Consider the following 11,644-nt stretch of genomic DNA (forward strand, 5'->3'; position numbering starts at 1 on the left):
CCCTAAGTTTTATTTCAATTTTGGACATAGTCAACCAAAGCTCTGGAAACAAGACTGGTCAGAAAAGGAGTCAGCCAGGCAGTAGGGCCATTTGCTTAGCGAAGAAGGAAATAAATATTGAAACTGGCCATGATGGGTTCAGAGGGAGAAGTGGAAGCACTGCACCCTGGGGAAAGGGACCAAGGGAGGGATGACCACACTGGTAAGCTTTTGACAAACAACCTTCATGTGAGAGCACCCTTGTGGGGCACAAGCAGGGGATGCAACAGGGCTGGACTGTGGAAGGACTCTGGCTTCAGTGATGGAAAACTGATACAGGGATTTTGATCAGGGAACGTCCTGAAATAAAAACAGTAGTTTTAAAGATATGCTCACTACTGTGCTGTCTATGAACTGGAGTAGAGAGAAATGGCATTGGAGAGACCAGCTGAGACAATAGTATCCAATTCCATGGTTGAAGTCAGAGGGACCCGAATAAGGAGCTGAAAGGAAAAGGGAAGAATAATTGTGAATGCTAATTTTTTTGTGATAAGCATTTGATTGTGGTATGCAAGGGAGAGGAAAGAGTCAAAAAAAAAAAAAAAAAAAACCCAAGGGCTAAAGAAATGGGAGGATTGAATAACTATTTGCTCCATTCGATTTGCTTACATTCAATTTGTTTTGCTTGGAATAATTTTCCAAGATCTCTATGAGCCTCACATGTTCCTGAGTAAGAATAAAACAGGAATGAGGCCGAATAAATACTGTAGGAAATACAGTCAAAAAAGTACATCCCCCAACAAAGGTGGGTCAGTCAGGTGCATTAATTTTATGCCTAAAGAAAAACACACTCTATCAATTGTCACAGCCCGAAGTATGGCAAAGCTTGAACGCACCGTTGAAATGTTTCTAGGCATCATGCCATGCTCCTCCATTTTGCCAAAATGATTCCCTTCCTCTGAACACTGTCTTTTCCTTTCCCTTTACGAAGATAATATCTACTCTTTGAGCCCAAATTTATTCAATAAATTTTCCCTGCCTACTCAAACACACATTGAGCTCTGCCCCCTTTTCTTGAACTTCTGGAACCCTTGTTGAATTAGCTGCTTAATTAACACTTAATTATGTCTCTCAAGGTGATTGTGCTATAAAATACAGTGTCCTCACTTATTAATTTAAGTAAAATATTAATTTGTTAGTTTGAAGTTACATATCACTATGAGCATTGACTGTAAATGTCATAGGAAAGGTGTCTTTTACTTTGTTTTATGTTTTTGCCCACATTGCACGAAAGGAAATGATCATAAATATCTGATGTTTTTTTGGGAAATTTATGCAATTATTTGAGCAGTTTAAGAAAATATATGCCTTATTTGTTCACATATCTGCCCCAACTCAAAGTGACAAGGCCAGGGCTATCCTATTGACAGCTCCCAGGGGTGTGCCCTGCTTACAGCCATGGTGGAGTAAGCTGAGGCATGAGCGTAAGGAAGATCTGGCCCATCTGAGTTTATACAGAATAAGAAAACTCAGAACTTCAAGAGAAGCCAAAATCCATTAAGGAGAGCAATGAGTAAAAGCTAGAAAGAACAAAATCTGAATGTGGAAGCCAAAGAGCCGGAGGCAGATCAAAGCTGGGGTATATTGCCAAGAGTCAGAGCTGGAATTAGTGAGAAACCCAGTGATAGCGTATCAGTCCTAGTGTTAAAAATTTCAAGCAATTGCTTAAAAATAGCTTGGAGCATCTGAGGTTAGACTTAATCATATTGAGTAAAGGATATTTTTCTAATTTTTCTTGACACCTAAAATCTGTCTTCAAATTTATTTGTGTTATCCTTTGTATTTTTGGACACAACCCCAAAGACCGTTAATTGTTAATTTCAATAATTTGTGCCAAATTCATATTTCTAATATTTGGAGTTTCTATACATGTCTTATTCATAAGTTAAAATTTTTCGCTATCTATACAAATGTAAAAAAAAAAAACTTTACATGTCACCTACAAACTTTGAAGCTGACAACATATTCTAGTGATCATTGCACAGGATTCATTCATAACTGAAAACAATCAGATAAGAGGTGGGGAATTTTATAGATTTCCAAGCACATGGCTCAAATTTAATTATCAAATAAGAATCTCCAAGTAAATTCCGGTTTTGCAAATAGCTATTCAAGACTATCTCATAGAACCTGAAATTTTCCCCCAATCATTAACTTAGGCTCAAAAAAGTGTATTTGACACAGATGGTCTTTTACACTACCATGGAAATAATTGTTCCAATCTTTCTGGAAGGCAATTTGGCAATTCATATGAAAAGCTTGCAAATGTCCTTATCCTTTGACAGAGAAATCCTGTTGAGCTGTTTGTGAATTTTTCCCAAAGAAACAGTTACAAATGTGTACAAATATGTCTCCACAATAATTTTCATCACCTCAGTGTTAATAATAGCTGGAACAACAAAAAAATTCAAAGGTATAAAATAAGAGCTTGATTAAGTAAACTATGAAAAATCCATACAATGAAACTAAATAGCACAAACAAAATCATTGTGGAAGAACATATAATAAATATAAATGACAGATTACAAAATAATAAGAAAAACAAGTTACAAACAATATATAACATCCAATTCTCTAAAAACAAAAGAGAAAGAGCAGGAGAGAACAAGTTAACTCAAACTATTAATATTTTTTATCTCTTGTTTTTAGAAGACAGTCGAGTTCCTTCATATGATGTAAAAGATGCCCTGTGATCTGATTCTGACTTGCTGGTCCAGCTTTGTCTGTACCACTTTCTCTTTCGCTCACCACTCTCAGGGCATTGGACCTTCTGGGAATATGCCAATGGCCCTCCAGCCTCAGAGCCTGGCCACTTGCAGTTCCTTCCATCTAGAATGTTCTTCCATTCAACACTCCCACAGTCTTACTCTGGCTCTACTCAGACCTCACAGCATACCACCCCTGGAATAGCTCCCCATTTTATGCATCCTAGGAGAAGCTTGGATTCTGTTTTCATAGCATTGGAGTCTGTTGGAATCATATCGTCCTTTTCATGACTATCTGTTTAATATTTGTTATCTCTAATATTCCACAAACTCAATAAAGGAACAAAATCTGTATTGTACATATCAGGCACTCAAATTGTTATGAAATGTATGTATGTATGATAAGTAGAGGGAATTATGAGCATTATTTACATTGTCATTTTAAGTTTTTATAACAAGCATATATAACTTCTGCAATAAAAAAACCCAAAAGTCTAATCATAAAAAAATTCTACGTGAAATATTCTAAAATTAAAGAACATCAGGTTTGGAAATGTACTCGAATTATTCAGGTTATATCAACATCCCAATTTGCTCACTATATAAACTAGACCATGACTTTAAAATCAGGATTTTACATCAAACTTGTCATATATTTGAGACTTGAATTTTTGATATTTTTCACTGCAATCATTAGAAACTCTTCAGAGTAAGAACCTAAATACCAAGCAGGAAGTCTCTGCGTGGATGGTGAGAGGAATTTTGCCTTCAGTTAACCAACTACTTCTCAGTAAGTACTACAGTAGGAATTTCATGGGTCAGATAAAAAGATGAGATAGCTCTTAAATTGTGGAATGGTTCAGTGGTACGTGTGAACTGATAATATCTTTCCCTACTCTTTTCCTTTCAGCTTTGACCTATGTAATAAAGAATTTGGTCTCCACCATTCCACCACTCGGAATGTGAATTGCCCGCCTAGTCCACGATCCAGGCTTAGTTCATGATGATTCTTTTTTGATGAGAACAGATCCTTGTGTTTGTACTTGTTCTAGTTTAGTTTCTCCCCACCCCCCCCCCCTTTACATTGCTTCTCTGTTTTTAAGCACATAAAATGTATTTCAACACTTAACAACACAAGAAGTATAATCAAGGACTACAAAATGTTCCAGCTAAGTTTCTCTTTTGAAGTGATAACCAAGCGTTGCTACACAGGCTGACTGCATGGTAGCTTAATAGGATGTTATAAAAACCCTTTTCAACATTAAACAGGAAAGTAAACCTGCCAGATTTACTTTAAAATACAAAATTAATTTCCTGCCACGATCTCATTGCCAAAATGATTTCTCGCAATGTTGAAGATTTGTAAGTGCAATCTCCACCTAAAAATTGAAAGTTAAGCGTTGTGTTCCTAATTAAGGCTCACGTTCTTATTTTCACGTGAGAAAAAATAACAAAGAAAAGACTTCCTCTTCAAGCGATCTGAATTGTTCAATACGTTTGCAAGATTCTTGATAATATTTTAAGACTGTTTTTCTTAACCTGGCAGAAAGCACTGTTTTGTAATGAAGGCATTTTAATAAAATCACATGTAACTGCATTATTATAAATGCCTCATCTTGACTTTCTTCAAAGTTATCCAAATTCAGTGTTTCTGGTGTAGCCACTTGAGTTCACATTAGATTTATCTCACCCTATAAAAGCACAATTCATTAAACAGACTAGTCTATTTAAACTAAGGCAATTTTATCACAGTCAATTCAATTATTTAACACTGCTTTTTTAACTCACTACTTAAAGCTTTCTTTTGACAAGTATGCCTTTAAATAAATGAGTTGTAATTTAAAGAATGAAAAAAGATCAAGTTCCCTTCCAATATATGCAATTAGCCTATAGGGAGATGTTTTTCTGATACAAAACTAAGTTTTCTTTGAAAGTAGGGCTGAATTTCAAGTAACAGAAGCCACCAAGGTTATTTTTTCTGCAGAAATAAACAAAAAAGAGCCTCCTATGTGCACTTAACTTTCCTTTTTTGTGTTGCTTGAATTTCACTTACGGAGGTAACTTCTTGTCCAAGCCTACATAATTAAAGAATCAGATTGATCAGCTGAATAATTTATTCCAAAAATAATATAACCTGGAATATGTGGAATTGACTTTTTTATCCTACTAAATGGTTAATCTGGGGGATGCCTAGGTGGCTTAGTGGGTTAAGCAGCAGCCTTCAGCTGGGGTCATGATCCTGAGTCCAGGGGATGGACCCCCCATGTCTGGCTTCCTGCTCAGTGGGGAGTCTACTTCCCCTCTCCCTCTGTCCCTCCCTGCTGTGTTCTCCCTCTCTGGCTCGCTCTCTCCGTCTCTCTCAAATAAATAAAATCTTTTAAAAAAGGATAATCTGGTTGGTGACTTTATAAAGTAGTAATAAATAGCAGAATGAAAGTTTAATAACCACCTACTCTGGTGCTAACAAAAGCAACTTAAGCTGGTGTGCCAAGCTGTTTTCAAAAGTTTCCCTGTAAGATTTTTTTGTTTAAAATTATTGAAATTTGATTTCAGATTACAGATGTGAACTATAGATCACATGTACTGAATAAGAAATGTTGCCGTTATCGAAGAAAAATGAGAGTAGATATATTTAGGGCACAATGTACTCATCCAATAGTGCTTTCACAAAGGCAATGCCATTAATTTGTCCTGTGAGTTACCCTCGAAAAATAAGGTCAAAAGAGTCAAAGAAACATGGCATACGTTGTCTGCCGTTGTCCACAAGGAGTACTATGATTTTAACAGGTGATCCATGAGATGACTTCCATGACTTTTAGTCAGATTTCAAGTAGTGTTGCTACTAAATGGAAATACTCAAAATACATTATTGTTTCTAAAATATTTCAGGTAAAAGAAATTTTTGGAACTTGGCCTCTCATGTTTTTTGCTTCTATTTCTCCTTTCTCTTTCTCTTAAGAAATAGTTTTGGAGGCGCCTAGGTGGCTCAGTGGGTTAAGCAACTAACTTGATTTTGGCTCAGGTCATGAACTCAGAATCATGAGATTGAGCCCTGTGTTGGGCTCTGCTTTTAGGATGGAGTCTGCTTAAGATTCTCTCTCTCCTTCTCCCTCTGCCCCTTCCCCTGCTCCTGCTCTCTAGAGAGGAAGGAAGGAAGGAAGGAAGGAAGGAAGGAAGGAAGGAAGGAAGAAAAAAGGGAAGGAAAGAAGGAAATAAAGAAAAAAAGAAATAGATTTGGATTACTTTCATTTTCCTGATACAACCACCATACTTTAATAAACAAGCTTGGATGAAATTGTTTCCTTTAGTATAGGCAAGTGAATCAATACTTTTTATCAAAAGGAATTAAACAATTGCCCAGAACGAGATCTTTCATTGCATTGGAATCACCTAGAAATTTAATGCTGCATGCTGGGATAAACCAAAATCATTCATCCATTCCATGAAAAAAAAATATTGCTAAATTTAAGTATAGCTATGTATACCTCCTGGACTTCCTTTGTACTTTCTATATCCAAAAAAATGAAATATATAATTTTCAAAAAAGCATTGCAATATTTTCATAGAATGTAAGTGTCAATTGTAGTCAGTCATAGGTGATAAAACCTAAGAGCCAAGTTGGATAATATCCAGAATGCTTCATTTTGATGGTAATTCATGTGGATTAATTACCTACTTTAGGAGTGCAAGGGTAAGCCAAGCTGTACCTGGAGGGAAATGAAAGAAGAGTCTAAATAAAGGTTTCAAACACTACACTACAGTTGTAGCGTGTGTGTTTATTTTAGAGAGTTATTTTATTCTCGCCTTTCTCTTTCTCCAGTAGAGGTGCCTAGCATCCTCGTCAGGTCTGTCTCTGCCCTAAGCACATTCTTTAGCCCTCATATGCATCACCACTGAAAGATGGTGGCCATAAGTGAGGATATTCAAGTTCATGGCAGGATCCTTGTGCTGACAAAGCTGATGCCAGTAGATCAAGCAGCAGGTGAGCAGGCATGAAATATGCCTCCACTAAATGAAACCGAATTCTTTGCCCTCAAATCTATCATAAAGCACAACGTTGTATCTCTTTGAATAACCTCTAAATTCCATTTCTATAGCATTATTTTGCATTGACAATTGATGAGTTTTTCTTCTGTAATTAAATTCCTTCGGTAGCATGCACTTGACATATGGGATTTGTGGTTGTTATTGCTGCCTGCTTGATGTTGGGCTGAAGATCTATCATCAGTTCACACTAAGTGTTGGGAGTCATAGGATAAAAGAGGTTGGATCGAGATTAAGGGGATTTGGGCAGACAATAGAGACATTCTTATGCATCCAGAGGAGATACCTATGCCAGTGTTTGCCAGCACAACTCTACCTTACGTTGTCAAGGAGGGACAAGAGGGACAATATGTTCCCATTCTCAAGAACTTGCTTAGCATTGTGGGTTCTTATTCCTTATAATTGTCTGTTCTCACATTTTCTTTATCATCTTCTGTGCTTTTAAAGTTTATAAATGGAAAAATAGCTTAAAATAGGGTATTTGGTGGATTCAATCTGTAAGACATATAGACGCCTCTCATTACCTAAAAATTAAAAACAGGAAGAAGAGTACTTAACAAAATTTCCCTTAATATCTTCTCCTCACCATTATTCATCTTTCTTTTTTTGTTGTTTTCATTGGGGGAAAAAAGGCTTTTATAGCCATAAATTAAACTTCTACTAGAATTTTAAGTATTTTAGATAGTTTATTGACTATCCATAACTATGTCAATAAATAATTCTTTAAAGAATTCCATGGCCAAATCACTTTGGAGATAATACATAAACTACCTTATTCTGCAGAAAATATATAAGAAGTCTTAAGAAATCTCAGAGGAAAAAAATCCTACTAACTTCATTTATCTCAATTTTTCCCATTTTATTTTACCACATTTTTATCATGGAATACTGACTGACATCTTGCAGAACTGGTATCCAAAACAATGAGCTTTAGGAAACACTAAACTATGTCATATTTTATACACCAGGAAATGGAGGCTTGGGAGATTTTCAAGATCTGTTAAAGTACTAAGTACTTTTTCTTCTCTTCTCCTATCATATATGAGTAGAAATATGACTCCCAAACCACTTATGTTTGCAAAATGTAGGCAATTTCTATTATTTTCAAAATGAAAGTATGGGAAATTATATCCCAGTTTCTAATCTATTTTTTTCTATGAAAAACTATTAGAAAATTAGTTACTGGGATACCTGGGTGGCTTAGTCCATTAAGCGTCTGCCTTCAGCTCAGGTCATGATCTCCAGGTCGAGGGATTGAGCCCCCAAGAAGCCCCCGTGTCTGCTTCTTCCTCCCCCTGCTCATGTGTGCACTCTCACTCTCTCTCTCTACCCCTAAATAAATAAATAAAATATTTTTAAAAAGTAAAATTAGTTATCTATTCACCTCTTATTCACAAACAAGGATATGCATTTTTGCAATTATATGAGTCTCATAATTAAACAATGCATCCCAGTAAAAGACTTTTATCTTGAAGCAAGGGTTATTCTTTATAGAAGCTTTCAGTTCTTTGAGGTTCTTTGAACAGTCTGTCAAGAAAAGAAGTAATATGCTTTTTTTATAAGTCAGCCTCCATATGATTCCATGTATCACAGTTCTAAATGACGGTACAACAAAGATGTCTTACTAATAACTGGTTGGTAAATTTAATAGATATGAACCCCGACAGATATTATCCATAGGTATAGTTGCTGATTAGCATTTCAAAAAACTTGTACACTATCTATGGGTGGTATTTGGAGATTATGAGTAAGAAGGGACTTTTTTTATTATTTGCTTGTTTTAACTTGAGGATTTTTGAAGAGTAGAGAGACTATGGAAAAGCAAGTGTTGGGTGTATGGTCCCAAAGGTAGTATTTACTATTGCTCTCTGGAACATGGTTATTCTTCTAAGATGATTGCACAAGGTACTATTTAAATTTTGTATATAACTGACAAAATGCACCCACAGGTAGTCTCAAATTGTTCTTTCCCCCAAGGTTTGTTTGTTATTTAGAATCCAAAAGGCATATTTTCAGAAAAGAAATAGTACAGTATTTGCTGTGGTTAGGTTATCACGCCAAGTCAATTTAGCTCATGATATAAGCAAACTTCATACTTCTCCGAGTGTTGGAGTTTTGGTGAAGATTATGTAAGATAATTTGGGTGGCTCAGCCAGTTAAGTGTCTTACTCTTGATTTTAGAACAGGTTTTGATCTTGGGGTCATGAGTTCATGAAAAAATTATGTAAGATAATAAAAAACATATAGTAAGATCTTGAGTATATGGTCTAATTGTCATTCCTTTTTATGGAATCTAGGAGTTCAACTGATGTTTGTTTTACTTTTCTATCCCTTGTTATTTAATAGGCTGGTTTGAATTCAAGGTTCTGGGAGCATTTGTGGGAAGTGGAAATATTAGTAAAGGAAGAAGGACAGGAAGATCAGCTGACTTTCTCAAGATCCCAAAGCTCAGTCTGTAGAACAGACATTCAGTATTCTTCTCCCTGCTGGTCAGATCTTCTCAACATAACCTATTCAGGCCTGACCTGATCTCCAATTTACCAACCCCTGCCCTCAAGCACCCAACCTGGCACCACTGATCCCAGCGAGGTATTTGAAATGAAGTCATACTAACATATGGACATAATCTTTAAAAAGCTTAAAATAGTAAAATATATTCTAATTCAAAACTAGGAATTACTTGAAAGCATAATTGTTTTTCTGATTTGTTGTAATGTCTAATTTGTGAAATTTTAAAGAAAATGTTAGAAAATAGTGGGAATAGGGGAATGATATTTGACATAAAAAAAAAAAATCTCACAAAAGTCCTGCCAAGAAGTCTAGCCAAGAGGTCAATTTCCCTTAGCTAGGAAGATCCTGATAGCCCTCCGCTGCCTCCACATCTATACCTCTGCCCTTGTCCATGACCATTCATGAGCCAGTACGTGCTTCCTAGTAGTAGTTGAAAGGAACCGTAATAGGAATAAGTCTCCTCTGTATGTCATTTGTCATCCCATAGGGCTGCAGTATTAGTATTTTTTGACATGATTTATAAAATGTTTTTAATGATTTAAAAAATACACAGAAATGCGATACTCAGAAATGGTATTAAAAGCTTAAAATTGTTCTGTGAACAATTTTTCAATGGATAACAAAATTTCAGTTGTTATCATGTTGCAATTGATACAGTTCAGCTTCTTATGTTTTATTATTAAAAAGTTCCAGGTTCCTAACAAATTCTACAAATACAGTGGACCCTTGAACAGTACAAGGGTTGGGTCACTGACTCCCACACAATTGAAAATCCACACATAATTTTGACTCCTCAAAAACTTTACTATTTATTAATAGTTACTGTTGATCAGTAACCTTGCCAATAACATGAACAATCTTATCTAACATATATCTTATGTGTATTCTTACAACATGTAAGCTGGAAAAAAGAAAATGTTATTAAGAAAATGATAAAAAAGAGAAAAAATATATTTATAGTACTGTATTTATTGAAAAGATCTACATATCAGCAGACTCATGCAGTTCAAAACCATAAAACTGTGTGTTCAAGGGTCAACTATGTGTACACATACATAATTATATCCATACAAACAAGAAACGGAAAATTAAAGATCATACCTGGTTGCAAAATTTCTTTCTTTCTTTCCTTTTTTTGTGCTATTATATTGTTAAAATTGAGAAGGAAAAAATATGTCATAAAACAGTTCATACTATTGCTTTTGCTATTTAGTTGCTGCCTTGATGAAAAGCAGTAAGATGAGAACAGAAAACTCTATTTACACCCAGGTAATGACATTTGTTTTGTTTCAATTTGAGGCAATTGTGAATAGGCTACTATAAGCATTCAGATATAGGCATGTGTGTATGTGTGTGTGTGTTTTTCTCTCTTTTGTATGTTTCTAGATCTAGGACTGTTGGGTTGTTGGCAAGTGTAACTTAAGTTTACATGAAACTACTAAGTGGTTTTTCAAAGTGGCTATACCATTTTCATCAACACCAGCAATGTGTGAGAGTTATAGTTGGTCTCTATTCATTGCAGCACCTGGGATAGTCAGCTAGTTTGTTTTGTTTAGATTTTAGCGGTTCTAATAGGTGTGTTATAATGTATTATTGTAGCTGTAATTGGCATCACTCTAATGAAGTATGTTATTGGGAATCTTTTCATGTAGTTACTTGCAATCCATATCTCCATGGTAGTAAGCCATCTGCTTAAATCTTATGCCAACTTTTTAAAATTAGATTACTTATTTTCTAATTACTGGGTTGTAAAAATTCTTCATATATTCTGGAGAAGGCTGTTTTCTCAATTATGTATTTTGTATTGCTTTTCCTTTTATGATGCGGGCTTTCTATATTCTATCTAAGAAAACTTAACTCAAGGTCACAAAAATCTATCCTATGCTTTCTAGCTTAGTGTCTTGTGGGGTTTTACAGCTCCAAATTTTACATTAGGCCTGTTTTCCATTTCAAGTTATTTCTGTATTTAGTATTAATAGGTTGAGGGTTTCTGTTTTGTTTTATTGACTTATTTCTTTTTTTATGGATATCAAATTGTTCCAATACCATATATTATTTTAAAGACTTATTTATTTTAGAGAGAGAGAGTGAGTGGGACAAGGGGCAGAAGGAGAGGAAAAGAGAATCTCAAGCAGACTCCCCACTGAGCTCAGAGGCCAATATGGAGCTTGATCCCATGATCCTGAGATCATGACCTGAGCCAAAGCCAAGAGTCACTTAACTGACTACACCACCCAGGCATCCCTCCAGTACCATATTTTAAATATAATATTCTTTTACCACTAAATTATCTAACAAAAAATCAATTGATTATATATAGGAGTTTATTTCTCCCTATTCATTCT

The sequence above is a fragment of the Canis aureus genome, chromosome 37 (assembly GCF_053574225.1).
Source record: "Canis aureus isolate CA01 chromosome 37, VMU_Caureus_v.1.0, whole genome shotgun sequence".
NCBI lineage: Eukaryota > Metazoa > Chordata > Mammalia > Carnivora > Canidae > Canis > Canis aureus.